This window comes from Syngnathus leptorhynchus, chromosome 1, assembly GCF_054491065.1.
Source record: "Syngnathus leptorhynchus isolate UIUO chromosome 1, UIUO_Slep, whole genome shotgun sequence".
Classification (NCBI taxonomy): domain Eukaryota; kingdom Metazoa; phylum Chordata; class Actinopteri; order Syngnathiformes; family Syngnathidae; genus Syngnathus; species Syngnathus leptorhynchus.
The window spans coordinates 10941433-10959021 of record NC_141195.1 but is presented as its reverse complement, the minus strand read 5'-3'; the positions used below and the strand labels follow the sequence as shown (position 1 = coordinate 10959021).

General features: G+C 40.2%; 1 protein-coding gene across 1 annotated transcript in view; it reads right to left on the bottom strand.

Moving 5' to 3' along the window:
- The window catches only part of hdac7a (histone deacetylase 7a), a 43447-nt gene extending 40720 nt beyond the window's left edge, over window positions 1-2727 (bottom strand). The window contains exon 1 of the mRNA XM_085921437.1: window positions 2577-2727. The gene's annotated coding sequence lies outside the window, so the exon portion shown is untranslated. The remainder of the gene's footprint in view (window positions 1-2576) is intronic.
- Window positions 2728-17589: the final 14862 nt, after the last annotated feature.

The window sequence follows — 17589 nt, the reverse complement described above, 5'->3', positions numbered from 1 at the left end:
ACAGCTGTGTGACTATTCGTTCTCGGAGGACACCACTAACGGTCGGGCCAAAAGAAATTCAACATGTTGAATGTCTCCAATTTGAGGTCGGACGTACGCCCGAGTGGCCAAGCATAGTCTGAGCACCACACACGGCAGAATTATATGCTACGATTATCTTTGAAGCCATTATGAGAATCGGGTTTACCCACGATTGTCGGAACGGGTGAATCAGGACTAGAATCATTCAGATTATCTTGCCTGTGTACCGGACTTTAGTTTCACAGTACAATGACATTTCATTTCGTTAAATTTAGTTAAAGCACTCGTTTTTTTACTCACATTTTATTTTTATTTTTATTGTAATTATTTCCTAAATTTTTGTGAACTATATAATAACCCTGCTTCTTTGCTAAAAGCTACTTCCCCAATATCCAAAACTGTTGAGAGAACAAGACGTGCACAAAAGAAAAGTCCCAGACACCCTTTGTCTCTTCCACATCGTCTTCTTGTCAGCTTTTGTCCCTCTCTCCCACCCGGCCCTCCCCCCTGGGTGTTACTGAAATTCATTAAGTGATGAATGGTTGTTTGTGTTTTTTTTAAGCTCAACAGCGCCCATCCCGACCTGCGTGGCCATAGGAGAAGATAATCAAACATTTGCCATGATTAGGGGAATAATTAGCCAATCATCCTTTGACCTGCTGGCTAACCCAGAGGTCAAAGTGACACAGGGTTCGCTGGTTCCCAGGTGGCTTACCATCCGGCAGATTACCAAAGTAATATAGTGGCATTCTTGTATGCAGACAGGTGACCAAAACAAACTCAGCGTGCATGTGTGTGTGTGTGCGTGTGTGTGTGTGTGTGTGTGTGTGTGTGTGTGTGTGTGTGTGTGTGTGTGCACGCGCATGCATGCCTGCGGAGTGGGCTGGCGGTGGGTTGCATTTAAGTGTGCACACATATGGGTAAGTGATAATGATCCCAGTGGACCCAGCACAGGGTTTGCTCAGATAGGCTGCAGTCGAAATCTACACTTCCTGCTTCCTGTGGTAAGAGGAAGTGCTACCATCGCTGTCTCTTATCACTGGTTACAGAGCCAACGCATCAGGAGGAAGACCGGGAGGGAGGAAGGGATACGAGAGGTAGGGCGGTCAAGCAGCCTTGATAAAGGAAAATTTCCCAAATAATGAGATCACATGACTCCACACCAATAATTGATAAGATGCCAATTGATAATTCAAGAATGACAATGGTCTCTGATGACAGGACAATGTGAAAATTAAAGTAGCACTTTTTAGCCTCAATTGAATCGCGCTGCTGTAATCCATCCGGCCATCCAATTTCTAAAGCGCTTATCCTCACAAGGGTCGTAGTTGATTGATTTGATTAACAATTGTCAATTGATTAATTTATTATCATACATTTGCTAATTAGGTAGTGGTGCTATTAAAAGGTAGATTAAAGTCCATACTGAAAGACCAAGAACCAAATGATAGGAGTATGACACAGGAAAAGGTAGTACAGTTTGACCGATGGAAATTTGTCACCATCAAGTTGATCAGTGAGATGCCTCGTAAGTTCCGTGAAGTGGAAAAGGGGCCTTAAGACAAGAGTCATTTTTTTTCAGTGACTGTATGTTACATGTTGGCTAACAGACAACAGGTGCAAAGCGAGATTGAGCAAGGTTTGCAGGTTGCAATCCAAATGTGTTCAGATGCACCTGATGGAGGGACAATGGTGGGAGAGAGTGAGGGAGAGGGAGGGGCAGAGGGGGACAGATTTTTGGGCTCAGGGTGGGGAAGCTTTGAGCTAGGATTGTCCCAGATGGACGCAATCCGCTCCCTCCCTTTATAAACAGCCTCTGGCTTCTCGTCATTTTTCCACGTTTCCCACTTCTAGCAAAAAGAACAGTAAACATTTTTGCAAGGCTTCAAACAAATACTAGCATAAACGCATTGTTTTTCTCAGGACCCATTTGACCCCTTCACCCCTCCCCCCACATTGCTCGTCTAATTTCTGCCATTTCCAAAGTAAACACACCACTAAATATTGAGCTGACTCAGTTCCACTGTGGGTGGCTCTGTTTCCAATTTTCTCACCACCTCAGCCATCCTAATACCTCTTAGAAGAAAGGGGTGGAGGGTGAGGGGGGGCAATGTGTACAACAAACAAAAACGTGACAAAGCAGGCATGCAGCATGTGGCGACCGGGTATGAAACCAAGCATTCTTCTCCCACTACTTTTGAGGCTCTTAAATAGTTACAGTTTTTCCTTCCTTTCTTTCTCTTTTGGAGAGCGTGGGAGCGCCCTCAGAGCTCAGTGGATAAAACCGCAGGGCTCAAAACAACAGGAGGAAGCCAGTAACTTGAGTAACTTTGACCGGGGGAGAGAGAGGGAGAGACTGTGGGGTGGGGTGAGAGGCAACACACGAATGAAGGGCAGAAGACGAGTGAAAGATGCCAGGGGTGTACATGGACGCCTTTGACCAAAAAAAGATGTCAGTTGAGCTTTGCCAAGTGGAAGACACCAAACGAACTGTTGCATTATAATGGTCTCCACCCAAAACACACTCAAGATCAATCGCTGTCCAGTTGCCTTACCAGTGTGTGGTGGGTTCATTCAACATGAAGGTCCCATCAGTCCATATCCCAGTACACTTCAGTCCATGGGGCACCTCATAGATGAGAAGGGACACCCAAACTATACACATACACATGTATTGTACATATATGCACACATGCACAGCATCAGTCCTCTCTGTCCAAATGTTGAGAAAGTAAGGGGCTGCAACAAAAGGCAGTAAGAGGGAGGGAGAAATTGAGGTAGAGCAAGAGAAAGAGAGAATGCGATTAACCCCACAGAGTGGACTTGTGGACTCTCTCACTTTCTCTCACTCACATGCACACACACACACACACACACACACACACACGCACGCACGCACACACACACACACACACACACACACACACACACACACACACACACACACACACACACACACACAGACAGATGTTGTGTCATATCACTAACAGGCTGTGTGTGTCTGACCGGCATGTGCGTTAAGGTAGAAGAGCAGAGAAAAGAGGGGAAAAAACACAAATGATGGAAATACTGGAGAGAAGAAAGGTCTCAAACCCGTAGCCTGCGGGCCATTTGCGGCTCGCAGAGTGATATTTTTGCACCCCAACTACTGGGGGTGTGTTCCCCAACTTTTGCCCTCAAGAGTTTTATTCGAAGGTTTGAATCACAAAGGGTCTGCCATAGCTGAGTCTGATGGCAGCTTTTATTCAGCATTCTGAAAATAGACTTTTTACACAGAATTGCAATATGACTTTGGAGTGAAAACTTGAGAAAATGGAAGAAATTCTTGTCATATTCCTTACACACATTCCCGGCACAACCCGTCAACCTCCACTCCCACGCAAGTCTCACCACCACCCCCCACAAATTCTCCTCAGCATTAATCATATCTAGTGATAGGGGGGCAGCTTCCCCAAACGTCTCTCTGAGATCCATTTCACAATGTATGTATGTATTGCAAGCCTGCTCTGATTGCACACACAAGGAGCTGCATTACACCCCTGCTAACTCAATTTCCTCCCTCGCTAGGTCAATCCTGCTATGTGAGTGTGTGTGTGTGTGTGTGTGTGTGTGTGTGTGTGTGTGTGTGTGTGTGTGTGTGTGTGTGTGTTTGTGTGTGTGTGTGCGTGCGTGTGCAAACTGACTGTGCACGTCTTCACCATTTATCAGTCTGTAACCTACTAACTCGTATTTTTGTCTCAATGAACAAACCTTACGATGGACTTCATTCACTTTCCATTTGCCCATGATGGAGGACTATCGCAATATGTTATCATCATTGATTGCTGGCCGTGTCCCTTAAACTTCTGCTATAGAGGACACTGACCGTTTCACTTTACTACAGTGAAGACTCACAACATTGTGAACATATGAGCCCTCTGAAGCTAATGTCTGTATATTTGGTCTGATTATTAATACCAATCCACAGTTGGGGCAGAAAAATTGTGAATTGGTTGAATATTTATAAAAATATCTAAATTATAAACAAACTTTTTTGGACCCCCAAATGGTTACAACAACTTGGACATGAATTACATTCAACTACTTTATAATGCGTTGTCCTTTAGAATTTGCTTAACTAAGTTTCCAAGTACAAATAGCACAAACTGATGAATTGAGCTTTAGATTTACATCATAAATGTATCCAGTACATAGGCAACATAATTAGTGACATTACTGCCAAAACATGATGTCATTTAAGCATTTCTTCGACAATAATTTTCTTTGCCATGAAGTCATGACTTCAAAATGAAAACCACAGATGACTTTCTCACATCAAAACATGTCATCTTTGACAGAGTTGCATTTGAAATACACTGTATGACGTATAGAGATTGCATTGCGTGATGAAAACTGCCAAAATCATAAATAAATACAAGAAAGTTAAAGCAAGAATATATAAAATACATTATACATTTAGAAATACAGGGAAATAAAAACAACAACAAATGTATACTATAAAATGAAAGGTTAATCAATTAAAATAAATTAAAACTATTTTAAGATAAATATCCAAATAAAAAAATGAACATATAAAGACCATCAAACCTCAATTTATATCATTTTTTGATTTATTTTTCAAATAGTTTTTCAAATTTTTAAACCTCAATTTATATCATTTTTTAATTTATTTTTTCAAATAGTTTTTTTAAGTTTTGTTTTTATTTTCACTGCCTCTTATTGTTGATTTAGACAGTTTTGATCACCCTAAATAAAATAACTTGTGTCCTATGACACAGTGAGCTCTGTACATTTGCATAAATTGATGACAAATCTAGATTTACATTTCCAATGCTAATTCTGTTTGTTATGAATCATTTGAGGCCCATTTCTATGGCAACATCTAAGGCAACAAATGAGTTGGGTCTAAATTTGCATTGTGGTTGTGTCTCCACAGCACAAGCTCATTGAACATTAGATTGAAATTCCCCATGGCTGACACAATTTCTAAATACTAAAAATTGCTGTAATAATTTATTATGACCACCCTTACTGAGCGCTGAATTTTGTTTTCCATTTTACTGTGCCCATTTCAGATATTGAAATTATCCAAAGGAAATTATGCATGAGTACAAAACGTCACCAGAATGTGGGGTGGGGATCCAAAATGCAGAGACACATCAGTTTTGTATGATGACAATAAAACCAAACTCTCTTGTTGGTTCCACTCTGTCATGAGAACTTTGAAATCGTTTGCAGGCCCACTTCTGGCGCGTCCCATGAGAACACAGACGATAGCAATATGTCATACTGGGTGGGTCTCACAGCGCAAGACAGAAGATTCTCATTTGGCTGCAATGTTACCCTGAAGCCCCCTTGCTTTCATTTGGAGCAAGATGTCAGATCTACGCACTTTCCCACTGGTTGTGCGTAATAAAGTTTGTTTATCAGATGTGTTAAGCACATCTGAGTCTCATTGTGGCAAAACATAACAATGAAGACATACACGCACGCAGTCCAGATGCGTCCTTTCAAGTAGTTACCTTCCAGTTATTAAAAGAACTTGCGACCGCAAAGACGCACATTTAAACCATCATGGACTTTTTTTAGTCGTTGACTTTGACTGAACTCCAGCTCACACTTACTGTCTCGCATTGACACATGGAAATATGTCATACTTGTACACAATGATTAGTGTGTTGGGATGATTTGTTGTGTGTTTCCACGTCTCCTCCTCTGTTTTGGTTACCGAGCTCATCTGCTCAGCCTCACTAATCAAGCCTGCTGGCAGGAAAACACGGAGACCGTCTTAACCATTCGCTCGGAAGAATACTTAAATCGGACAGCTCGCTGGTTGATATATCCTGCTCCAAATTTTCAATCAATCGGATCGATAACCTTTGTGAACTGTTCAATTAATTCACACTTGTTACAAAAAACAGTTGATGAATTCTGTTTTAATTAGACTTTGGTGGCACTTTTGTAATTACTGTAAGTCGGGGTACTCACTGGATATGAGTTTTTCAAAATGCCGGAAAAGCTTCTAATTAAAAATATTAAGTAGAGATTTTTCTATGACGTGGAACACAATGCTCTTATTGATATTATATAAAGGATAATTTTAGCAGCCATTGATTGAACAACACTGCTAAAATAATAATTATTTTTTTAAAATCTGCTATGCTCATCTCTCTCTCTTTCTTTTTCCTCTGTCCAGTAAAGACAGATGTCCGCCCACTCTGCGCCTGTTTCGACTCGAAGTTCCGTTTAGGTATCTAACTGTGTAAGGTGAGTGGTCCACATCTTTTTTTGCATACACATTTTGGAAAATGTGAATTATGATATGCTGGTATTAACTCATCCTCAATTTTATATTCGGAAACTGAAATCCAACCTTTAAATGTCACTCACAATCGTCACCATTCTGATTGACACATTTTCTTTTCTCAAAATGCTTGTCAGAAAAAGTGTTCTTCCCTGCTGATGGCTGCAAAACTATCATACTTCGCATTTACTCATTCACAAGATCAATTAAATTCTATGAATTTATTTTCAACGCCCTATTCTCATTTTACAGCAATTTTCTAGGCTGCGTGACTTCGATTGGTGGGCATGTTCCTTTTGAGGGGGAGGGGCAATTAGATTTGACCTCTTATGTGTTGTCATGTCAATGTCGTCTGCCAAGGTGGTATCGAGGGGTGGAATAGGCCACTTAAGTCTCCAGGTCCGAAAAGCATCACCCATCACTCCTATGAGCTACATATAAATTCAAATGCATCACCTACCGAGTTAAAAATATGCATAAAGTGAATGGTAATAAATCTGGAGTGAGATTTTCTTTCGTGCAGCCGTTCTGTAAACGCAAAGTCGTCTGTCAAGAACTGACGTTGCCAGGTCCCCTGGTGACTCAATGATTAATCCCATGAAAGGGTGGAAACTTCCTCTGTTGGCCACTGAAGTGGAACCCAAATGTAAACAAAGAGAAGAGCCACTGTAAACAAACACAACAGAAAAGCAAGACCGAACGTTCAAAGCTTTATTGCGAGAAAGTGCTCCATTCATATAAATTTGTGCTGCCAGGAAATATGTTCAAGTGGTTGAAGTGAAGGTGAGTAACAGTTAAACCAAGAACAAGGGTGGGAAAGGAGAATACAAAGAGGAGGAAGGCTGGGATAGTCTGGGGTCCAGACCCCTTGATGCCAGCAGCTGCTGCTGTTTTGTGGGTTGAGCGGCTTTGAAGCAAAAAGCTGGGAACCTCTCCTCTACTTGGCCTACTTAAGGAATGTTAGCGTTATAGATACTCCCCTGGTTACACAGCACTTGTTCACTTCCTACCTTTGTTTTGTCATCTTGTTGCTGAAAGAGGGCTTCATTAAGTAAGCCGGCCCTAAAACAACTCAAATATTTTAACTCTGCTTCTGTGAGATGAATGGCAACCACAATGAATACCTCCACGGTTTCAGGTGAATTGTTCATTCAAATAAATTCCTCCCTTGCCTCAGTGCCGCTGGGTAACTTTAAACACCTTTACTATAGCAACGTTTTGACCAAACCTTTCTGTTTGCCTGCGTGTGCGTAGGTTTGACGCGGATAGCTGCACGAGTTGTGTAACTGGCGCGACATCATAGCTGAACAGCACGCAACTCACCCAGTGGGTTCAGCAAACACGCACAGTGCTGCGTGTGGACATCATTTTTAAACGAGAAACACAAATGTCGTTAATTTAAAACCCATGGCAAATGTGAAACAGCGCCTTTTATTGTTTTCCTCCCTAAGTAGCCATCAAAGATGGGGGTCTTGGGGATTTTACTTTTCAGACAAGTGGCTCACCATCCAAGTACGGATAATGGGCTGTAATTTGTGGGTCAGCGAAAATAATTTGCATATTATTATGTCATCATTTAAAAGAAAAATCCATTTCCACATTTTGTGTGTAAATAAACATATTACCACTTTCCACATTAGCTTAGTGCTCTGTGATTGTGATGTATCATCACATAAGTCTGACATTGTTGCATTGATAAAGCATATTTTTGATAATGTATTTTGAACAGACTTACAAAATCGTATATCTATCTATCTATATATCTATATATATATCTATATCTATATCTATATATATATCTATCTATATATATATATATATATATATATATATATATATATATATATATATATATATATATATATATATATATATATATATATATATAAAGGTGTGTCACTACAAGAGTAAAGTTTTTTGGATCGCTCTCCTCCTCGTTAAACTAGTCTTATGCCTTTAGCTTGTAAAAAACAACTTTATTCTTTTCACATTAGAACTGCCTTTGATCATGATTTTCATTTTAAGACCTTTTTTTGAGACTATAACTATCCTCATAAAGTAACTTTTTTTATGTATAATAAAAACAATGTCATTTTTTTAACTCTACCATTACAACATGTGACTTCTGATATTTGGGGGTACAGTGATACGCTCCAGAGTCACCCGCAATAGGTGAAAATCCAGAAACAATGTATTAAGTATTTGAGCAACTATGTAACTCATGGGGGAAAACCATATATTTCCCAAAATTATTAAAACATATCTATAAATATGTAGTTCTTTTCTGATGATGTGATTGTAGACGAGAGTTCATTTTTACATTTAAAACGTAAGACAATGATTTCACGTTTAGGCAAGAGCTTCCTAAAGGAAGACTTTGAACCAAGTGTGTGCATGTAATATGGATCCATTTCCAAGGTCCAAAACCATCTGGGAAGAGACATGATTTTTTTATTGCTTTGATCAAAATGACATCAAGTACTGTAGTAGTTGTGTGGTCACCGTGATAGCACCTGTGGGAGTTGTAAACAGAGACATGAAGACTGATGTAAAGCTCTAAATCTGCGAGCAATTTTCTCATGATTTAGCCATCAAATATTTCCACCAGGCAACCAGATAAAGACTGAAACTAAAAATGCACTAAAAGCCCATGCTTAATACAGATTAAGTACATGTGTTATGGTGACTACTTTTCCAAACAGCCTTTTAAAATGGTTAACACATTTACCCTTCAAACTCGGAATTACATCGCGGAAGAAGACAGCCAAGTAACTCTGTTCTGAACTACCTCCATAATATGAAATGTCACTCACCTCATAAATGTAACAAAGGATGAAGAACAACAGTAATCTGAGCCTCTTTCACCAACTGTAATCCTATCACAAATTCTTCAAAACCTAAGCGATACAGCAGAAGCAAATTTTATTAACCCACAGATGGGGTTCAGCTGATTAGCAAGGACAATGACAGAGAACATGAAAAGCATTGACTGTACGTGAAAGACTGGCAGAAAATCTGGACGGCTGGGGCTCAGTTGTTCCAGCATGTTTTCCAGTGCCCGAAAGGTCAAGATACTGAACCCTGGTTTGCTCCCGGCGGGCCTGACAGCGCCTTCCAGGGCAGCAGCTGCCAGTATGAATGTGTGCATGACTGGCTGAATGTGAGGCTTTGTAAAGAGCTTTGGGCACCATAAAATGTTCTTATTTTCCCTTTCACAGTTATAACTGGCCCTCTGAAAGCATTCAGAACTCAATTGAGGCGGAGGTGAAAACAAGTTTGACACAGGTGCTTTAAAATGGTCTTTCACTATCCTGTGTATAGTTGGTTTAATTTAATAATTGAGAAAATATTCAAACTTGGGCTGGGTAATATGGCTTGAAATTCAATCTCTTCAGGCATATCATGCTATAAACTCAAGTGATAACAATTATAATGAAATTATTTTGAAATTGGCTGTATGGTCTGGTTGATACTTGGCAAAGGACTATAAATGTTTAACTAGCGCTAGTAGCTTGGCATTTCCACTATAGTTCCTGAGCAGGATAGAAAGTTAGGTGGCTGGGTGAATGCGTCATTTTTGAACTTGCAGGTTCAAACATTGATCCAGCTTTGTGGTCAGAGATTCTTAACGGCATTTTTGCACTAAGGCATATATACTATATCTTCAACAAGCATGATCGTAATTGGTCAGTATTTTCTAAACGTACCGTCGGCCAAATTTACAGCCTCCAGTCCACCGCATGCACAGCACACCCTTAGTTCGAACCCTGAGCTTTTATGTGACAGTGTACCGTGTACAACCTCAGGGATGTTTGAATTCAGACCTTCCCCTGTACTTGGCTCAGATCTGTCAGGGTGATTACTTCAAGGACCAAACCGGCTGCCCCACAAAATATGCAAACCGCATACATGTGTCAGTAAAACGCATTCTTTGGTCACTTCTATATGGACCTGACACAAAATTGGATGTGCCCTTCTGTGATCAATCTTCTACCATTGTGAAAGTTTGAGTGAGACTCTGCTTATTGTCTTTTTTTTTTTTTTTAATCATTATTTTTTTCTGACTGACACACAAACCAAGCATGTGTGCCAAACAGCACCCCACAGACTGGAAGTATTCACTGAACAACATACAATTAAATAAAATGGGTCGGTTTCTGGTTTGGTTCAAAAAGAAAGAGAACGATTAAGGGGGGGGCACTAAAATAGTGCACGAACTGTTATTTTCTGTGTCACTTCACCCATAATTTAAAGTAAACGTACAAAAATCCTGAAATCTTGTGCAGTTGTTTCTGTGGGACTTGATGAAGTATCGGATGATAGCGCTAACACAACTTGCAAAGTGTTCTGGCTGGTCCACCAATATGACTGACGGCTTAAGTAGGTGATTTGGATCACCACGCATGATCATTCTTTTTATCAGTAGGGAGTGTATCATCAAGTCATTATGTATTGTCGCTTTAAATAATACTGTGCATCAATAACATACAGTACATAAATAACTTTGAACAACTAAGCCACTTTTTAGCCCTCACTCTTATTATAGAGCTATTCTTTGCAGACAATCGTCTCACTTGCACATGATGGAGCCAGATGTGGCTGATAGATTTGTGATATCCGAATGCAGAGCCAGCGTGTATTTTGCAAGGATGTGAGGATAGATGGATAGAGGAAGGAGGTGAATGAGGAAAACAATGGGTCTGAAAGACTGTGCGTGTATTGGGGAGCAATTCCCAAAATGGGACAAGTCAACAGGAATTCACCAATTCATTCCCCAGACTCTCTTCCATTCATTCAGCCACTCACACTGCACACTCCGCTCAACCCAATCTCGCCCAAAATTCTTCACCCAAAATAGAGCTTTTCCCCATGTGACTTTCCCACAAAGACACAGACACACGTACACGTACGGGTTTTGTCCGAAGGAGGCCAGAGTGCAAGTAACAGCAACAGCTGCAGGGATTAGAGAGATGGAATGAAAAAGCAAGAAGTGGAATGTGTGGGCGGACAAACAGTATAAAGTGAAGGAGGGGTTGTAGCCGACATTATTTACTCACGTACCTCACTTATTAACCCAACGGCTATGCTCCTTTTTCGGGAGGAATGGCAGTAATGTCACTGAGTCAATTTGACCCATATTGCAAAAGTGTCAGAAACGGAAAAAAAATATACACACAACGGTATTTACAGTGGTTACACCTCAGTATTGACTCACTACTATTGAGTGAATTACCTCTATTGCATTATGCTTTGTGTGTGTGTGTGTGTGTGTGTGTGTGTGTGTGTGTGTGTGTGTGTGTGTTTGTGCGTGTGTGCGTGCGTGTGTGCGTGTGTTGCGTGCGTGTGTTTTTAAAGACATCTTCTGTTCACGATCAAATCAACCCCCTAAATTAGCAAACCAAAACAAAAGATCATTGTTGCAAATATATTAAATGAACTGTTTTCATTTTACATTTTGTTTGCACAGCAGATTCCACAATTGAGGAGGTCATATCAGTAGATTCTTTTTGTGCTTGTTTTCAATTTTTAAATCAGTGTCACCAGTGTTTTGGATCACAATTCATATAAATTGTTAGAAACTACTCAAGTTGCACTAACAATACAAAAGAAATGCTGCACACATAAGGAAATCCTTCATTCTGCACACACAACCGAGTAATCTGTTGGGGACGATAAAATTCAAGAATAACATGAAGAAAATGTGCTACCGCACTGCAATGTGTGGAATTATTTGAACAGAAAGACTTTTTTTTTTTTTTTTTTTTTTTCCTGTGTCAGTCAGACTGTTGTGGGGCTCTGGGACTATTTTGTTGAGGCGACGGCTCAGCGAGGAAGTCGTCAAAACAGGAAGTGTTTTATGTAGCTGAAACATTCCATTTTTAACTCTCACAGGCAGTCTAAAAAAAATAACACACTCAGCACCCACACTGTGAACCACAGGTTCCAGTTTGTAGGTATTTAAGATACAAAGCAAATGTGCCACTTTAGTCTGGGTGGCAGCACATAGATTGAACCTATTCTAGAGTGTTGGTCACCTTTGAACCACTTGTCATCCATACATTTGGATGTTTTGGCTTTCATGAGTGTCCAAGTTTGTTTTTAGTCTAGAAAGAGTCATTGTCATTCAAACTTATTCCTGATATTTTCTCATTCGGTGTGATAACATAGGCAGAGGTCAAATAGCACCTGCTACACCACGCTGTCCTTTTATTCCCAAATGCATTTCTGGACCCTTTTGAATTGAAAAGGCTGAATTTACAAGCAGGGGTTATAATCTACAGCAGAAAACAAAAAGATTTACAGCCACTACAGCCATTCTGCAATTAAAAAAAGAAAGGTTACAAATCTTAACGGGGTTCGTTTCTGGAGATGTGGTTTGAATTCTATGTATTAACCTTTAAAACTGCCTACACAGAGGAATCATCATTTTTAGAATATTCCTTTTGTGCAGACGGTTTTAAGACCCACCTCCAACCCTGCAGATTTCGTATTATTGCCATGGTGACCCAGGATGGCTGATGGTATATTGGTGGATCAGCCTGGGCATCTCCCATCTATCAGTGACATCATTGCATCTAGTAAATAGATTTTTTATGGCAAAGTGAAAAAAAGTGCTTTGCCGCTCACCTCTCTGGGGGCCAAGGGACTATCTGAAATGAGGGGAGGAGGTCATTTCGCCTTTATTCTTAGTCTTGTCTCATAAAAAAGTGCTTAATCCTGTGATATCTATAGACAATTACAATCCTTTGTGGTTTTCACTATTAATGTCAGGGCTCTGTCCCTATCCCCTGTACATAGTACAGAGCTTGTACTGTATAAGCAGCCCTGAAGCAAACCAGACAAAATGCCGTTGAGTCCCTTTCCCACAGTAGTTGCCAGCCTCATCACAGCTATACTCGCTTACTAAAACCTAGGTGTAAAGCATGCAATATAGGCTACATGTATGCATATATACATACATACACAATTATAGATACATAGATTACATATTGTGTTTTATATACAATTATACATACATATATATGTGTGTATGCATGTATGTATGTATGTATGTATGTATATATATATATATATATATATATATATATATATATATATATATATATATATATATATATATATATATATGTTTACACAAAATAAGACAATTTTCCTCCAGATATGGGGCAAAGCAGTTCTATTTACTGATTACTGATTACTCAGGAATGGAAAAAGTCTGAATCAACCTTTTTTTCCTAGTGAAAGAGGAATGTCTGTTCTTTTGCACGGTAGATTTGATTTGATATAAAAAATAATATTGTAAACATAATATTTTAAAAATGAGTAGATGTAGTAGATGTTTTAAAATCACTACAACTCCAGGGTTTTGATGAGTGCCATTGGCTAGATGGTTCAGAAAACACAAGGGCAAAAATAAACAAAAGAGTAAAAAGATTGACAGTGGCACCGGTCAGTTGGCCAGCTGTGCTCCTGAGAGAAAGCGAGAACAGCACCCACAAGAGGAACTCACCCATCCCAGAAAAGACATTCCTATTTTTACGCAGGCAGTCGATGATCCCCACAGGGAAAGCACCCGTTGTGGGCACGCTCACTTTTTACCGCAGATGTGTTGTCCTTGCAGAGAACCGAAAATAAACGTTTGGAAAGCCGCAAGGATAAATATGACTGCTTTGTATGGAAAAGCTCACAATTGTGCTCTTGCGTGCTTCTTGAGGGAAAAAAGGAGCGAGAGAAACAGAATGCTGAAGACATGGATCCCAAACAGGAAGGAAAAAAGAATGTAGAAGAATGTAATTAAGGGAATAAAACCTAAACGAGAGACCAAATGGGTATTCATGTGCAGTATATCGACAACATTGGGAGTATGTATATGCAGCTGTATAGGATATACAGTGCTGGAAAACAAATAAGATCACTGCAAGAATTTGTTGTGGGTGATGTGCTTGTGTCACAAATTAATCCTTTCTAGACATTTATACAAAATGAACACTTCAATTTCTTGGCATGGTATTTGTTGGCATAAATTGATAACTTTTCAGTTCTTTCTCTCTCTCTTTGTTTCCAGTGTTACATAGGTTAATACGTAAATTTCCCATTTCATAAGAGTTGAGCCAATTGAATTACCGGTATGCTGGAGCTCATCCCATAAAGGTGAAACATGTTGCTGTAAAGACAGCCACCACTATTTAAAGATCTAAAAATACCTCCTTCAATAAGATCAATTGTATCTGGCCCCAAAAGATTACTTTTGATGTCACTGGCATTTTACCATCAGTCAATTCCAGAAAATAAATAAAACCACTAAAAGTAGAACTTTCTGGAGCGTACTTACGGCTTCCTGTTTATATGATCTCTGAGATGCTTGCTCTTCAGTGTGTCTTGACAGAGAATAAACATCAACACAAACTTTGACTGGCCAGATGACGCTCAAGAGAGTTAGCTCAAGTTTATTTTGTGTCGTTTTTGTTTTGTGACAATGGTTTTGTGAGCTTAGGTTTGTGTCAGCTATGTTCACCAGTCGTCACCTAATCCGAGACAATTATTTCTTTGATAGTTTGTAAATAAAAACATAGAAACCCACAAATAGGAATGTCACCAACTGGTTTGAGATATTGAGAGCACTTGAAAGAAAATGCGTTCTGTGTCAAAGTCCCCAAAAAGATTTGACTATGGTATGAATCGTCCATCCTGAACCCTCTCCACAAACCACTGTAACAATGCCAGACAAGTCCAACTGCAGCCAGAGGAATGCAGAGTCACAACACAGAACATAAATCCATACAAGTGAGGCAGAGCTTTATAAAAAAAATAAAAAAAATATTAAGATTAACTCATTCACTGCCATTGATAAGAAAATACATAAAACATCATTTTGTACTGGGTTGGCAGAGAATTTTAGAGGGTTTATATAAAAAAAACTAAAAATAAAAAAGGGGTTGTTTCTGTGGACACCCTGAAATATTCTTGGCCCCCTCATGACCACCCGAGAAAAAAGTCCTAGCTCCGCCAGTGGTCACACAAAAAATAACATCTGTCAGGTTCTTTATATCGCTTCAAAATATCAGAAATTCTTGCACTTGTTTGCCCTGTTGATTGGATGCAATTGGAGAAGATGCAAACTCAAGCAGGCCTGATCTGAGATTTGAACCTCGAATCTCAGAAGTGTGGGGCAGAACTGCTAACCACTATTTCACTACATTTCCCATCTTTACCCAGTGCCTGCAAATTCCTCTAATTCCTCCATCCGTTTTTCCTCACTAACACCTGGGACGTTTTTGGAACCCTCTTTGTCTTCTTTTAAATGATAATAAAAATGTGGCTATTTAAATCCACGCTGAGTTTATTTGGCCTTTTGCTCTCGTGTCATTTTCATTCAAACTAACTGGCAAGTCTTTTTGGTTTCATTGTTGTTCGAAGATGTGGGAGTCAGCTAGCGAGGCGGAGGCAGCGGAGGAGTGTCTGGGGTTTACTCTCAGTCCCTTGCGGTAATATTTAATAACAAACATTAAAAATACCACAACAATCCATCACCGCATTCCCACGGCCCCAATGTCCAGCGCACGCACACATGCGTGCACACAACCCATACATGGCTTCTGGACATATATCGACGACATGCGTGTGCGTAAATACACTAATTCATACAGTGAAAAAACTAGTAGCTGTAGGGTGCAAACATTTGACATCAACAGAGAGGTGATAGAGGGAGACAACACAAAATGAGAAAACGGTCATCACAAGTTTGGACCAAAGCATTTAGTCAAAAGGATCCTCATTCCTGACTGATGGCAATTTAACTCCTGTGTGCAATAGCGTGCGTGTGTGTGAATGCATTCGTCATGTCGCCAGTGGCTTTCTGACCTCGTCTGGAGGTTTGGTGATCGCAGCCATAGATTCCTTTCCATCCCTCTCTCCCCTCCCCTCCGTGTTTCACATGTGCGTAAGCAATGATACCGCAACCCCCTTTCTCCCCCTCCTTTTGTCCCGTGATCCTCCCCTCTGCTTTTTTAACCCCACCTCCGCTCCACGAACTCGCCTGCATGTGTGCGGTCGCTTTGAGTTGCACTTAATTTACAGCGCCTGTTTTGTAAACAGTCAGCCTTTATTTTCTGTGTCATTTTGTGTCAACAGCACACGTGGTGAAATGTGAGGATGATTTCAGCCGAGCCGTAATGTACAAGGCAATGTTGCCCAGTTTTCATTGAGCTGAGGCACAAATATCTCACGGCACACCACCAACAAAAAGTGTCACAAAAAGTGTTTCATATGTTTAGAATGAAATAAAGAGCACAAAGTATGATTCTGTAATAATGTTCCACCCATTTAAGTGCTTCCTGTTACAGCTCTAATGAGACATTTTTGTGGGGTTGTGTGTAAAACAGGCAATTGTTACCATGTGAAAATAGAGGACATGCATGTGTGCAGTAAGTGTAGGCTAGGTGGTGTACATTGTACAGGGTGCTAAACGTCTAAACTTCCGCCACGTCCAGTGGAGTCACATGACTCACATAAATTGAATTCTAAAGCTTTGATTCTAGATTGTTGGGGTAGGACCCAAATGTGGGCCACGGACATATGCAGTGAACTAATTACCCGAACTCCGTAGAATACTTAGCTTTGCAATAAAGTTTGGCACTTTCCGTTGTGAGTGTGAATTTGGGTTATGTGGCCGTCGTGGGGGGCCATATTCTTACAAGAGGAAAAAGGCGCACAGCTGTACATGTCCCACCTGGCTGACAACAAAGTCACTATGTAAGGTATTTTCATTCTTGTGCTATATATTTTTGCATGGAATTCAATGCAAAATGGATTCAGTGTCTCAGAAAAACCCGTGATTTATAGCCAGCCTCAGAATTCAATTACTAATCGTTTGTGCACTCATTCCCTAGTTAGGCACAGCGGGTGTGTCAGAAGGCGGTATGGCAGAATATACTTGAGACGAAGATATGCGCAAGATCAGACGCGTTAAAAAGGACTTGCGCAAAAAGGCAGACTATAGCCCAAGGAGCAGAACTCAATTGGGAACCAATAAATCAGTTGTAATAATAATTTTCATTAATGAGCCATCATTTTGACAGGCATGTGTCAGAAATGTTGATAGTGTATTTGGTACATTTGGTACACCTCTGTTCCATATTAAGTCTCCAAAGGGAACATGTTGGGTGGGATACTTTGCTAAAACAACAACAACGACCAGTTTCCAGACATTGGAAGACTAAATTCAGACAGCAGGTGATTGGTCATTACCTGAGCCACTGTGATGT